The sequence below is a fragment of the Papaver somniferum genome, chromosome 5 (genome assembly GCF_003573695.1).
Source record: "Papaver somniferum cultivar HN1 chromosome 5, ASM357369v1, whole genome shotgun sequence".
Taxonomy (NCBI): Eukaryota; Viridiplantae; Streptophyta; class Magnoliopsida; order Ranunculales; family Papaveraceae; genus Papaver; species Papaver somniferum.
The window spans coordinates 157,212,717-157,214,399 of record NC_039362.1 but is presented as its reverse complement, the minus strand read 5'-3'; the positions used below and the strand labels follow the sequence as shown (position 1 = coordinate 157,214,399).

At 31.4% G+C, this 1,683-nt stretch overlaps 1 long non-coding RNA gene across 1 annotated transcript; it reads right to left on the bottom strand.

Annotated features, from left to right (window-relative positions):
- Positions 1-205: 205 nt before the first annotated feature.
- On the bottom strand, positions 206-1,249 carry LOC113278636. Its single transcript, XR_003325592.1, has 3 exons — positions 1,107-1,249; positions 741-851; positions 206-219 (listed from the first exon to the last, which is right to left on the bottom strand). It is a non-coding gene; the product is annotated as an uncharacterized LOC113278636 (long non-coding RNA).
- Between the last annotated feature and the right edge of the window lie 434 nt (positions 1,250-1,683).

Sequence of the window (1,683 nt, the reverse complement as noted above, 5' to 3'; positions counted from 1 at the left end):
ATAAGGCTTTATCAAACTCCCAGATATATACTGTCGGGAAAACTACAAATAAATACAAAACGAAAAAAGAGGAAAAAAGAAAGTGCTTCACACAGTACAATGTAAAAAACTAATTCAAAAATATACATTTTCAGGGCGTTCGTTGTTGTTGGTTTCCTGGTCCATTTTCTCTGATTAGCAATTTTTCTTTGCTTGACCTCAACTTCCATAGGTCCAACCCTGAAATAAACCAACAAAGGTAAATGAATTAATAAAATAAATATAAATAAAGGAAAATGAACATGCAATAAACTATCCCAGAAGAATATTATTTTTCTTTACATCGTAAGAGTTCCACTTAACCACCGATAATGCACATGTTAGTGTAGGTATTCGAATTCATATTTAGACTCAAATGGTAACTCATATACGAAGTGGGGAAAGCAATCTCAGATGAAAGGGACAATATCAAATCATTTCATGGGAATGCAATTCGTAGTATCTTTCTATATTACTTTTAAAGAAATAAAAGCATCGACATGAATTATTATGAAATTTTTATTCTGCATAGTCCTGCTATAAGTTCATTTCCATTAAATAGAAACAACGTATCGAAATAATAAACACAAAACAAAGCATAAAATCATTTGTAACTCGAAAAACGTTCCATTTAATATCCCACTCAGTAGACAATTCAACTTGTTAAATTGTATTTGGTGCATCTTTTAAAAATACACACATGATCATCTAAGACCATTAACCATGAGCCGATATGTAGTATTTACATGATCCTCTCTCGAATGTGATAACAATCATCGCCACCTTTGACTTATCGGAAGTCGGGTTATCATTGAAAAAATTCCCTGCATTATCTGTATAGATCGCCCACCCAAAAACAAAGTGAAATAGGAGGTTTAAAATCAAAGAAAAGAATAGCACAAATAAAAATCGCAAAAAAACATAGATAAGAAGCATGATAAAACAATGAAAACTCCTACGGAAAAAAAAGAAGGTTTAGTTTTATCACCTAATCTCCCTTTGAGAAGAGATATCACCAACTGCAAAACCAAAAAAAATGAAAAATCCCTGGAATAACAAAAAAAAAAAAACGATTTAATATTTTATACCTAGTGTGAGTTCATTGTTACCATCGCAAAGCTTTAAAAGAACCATGACCTCTCATTACCGCAATTTTATTATTACCACTACCGCAACATTATTATCATCAGAATCTTCAAAAGAACCGCGACCTCCCAGAGCTACAACCAATGCTACATGCAAAACAAACAACAACAACAGAATGGATAAGAAAAAGAACCAAAAACTACATGAAATAGAAGAATATAAAAACCTAGTAATAAAAAAGCAACCTGCAAGCTAGGTTTGGCGTTTGTTCGAGAGCTTTATACATGGAGTAATCAAGGCCGAAAATTCCCTTAAAAAAACTCTACTTAGGAAACAACACCTATTCTTAAACGTTATGTAATCTTTAAAATATCGGATATCCAGTATTTTTGGATAGCCGCATTTAATTATTACAATATTTTTGTTCTAAAAATAACGAAAATATCCTACATGTCCAGGAAGTGAGAATGCTTTCTAAAATTTACATCTTATTTGTTGCATTATTCTAGAGTAACCATGACCGAAGATTCCATGAAAAATAACTCTATTTAGGAAACAATACTGATTCTTAAGAATTAT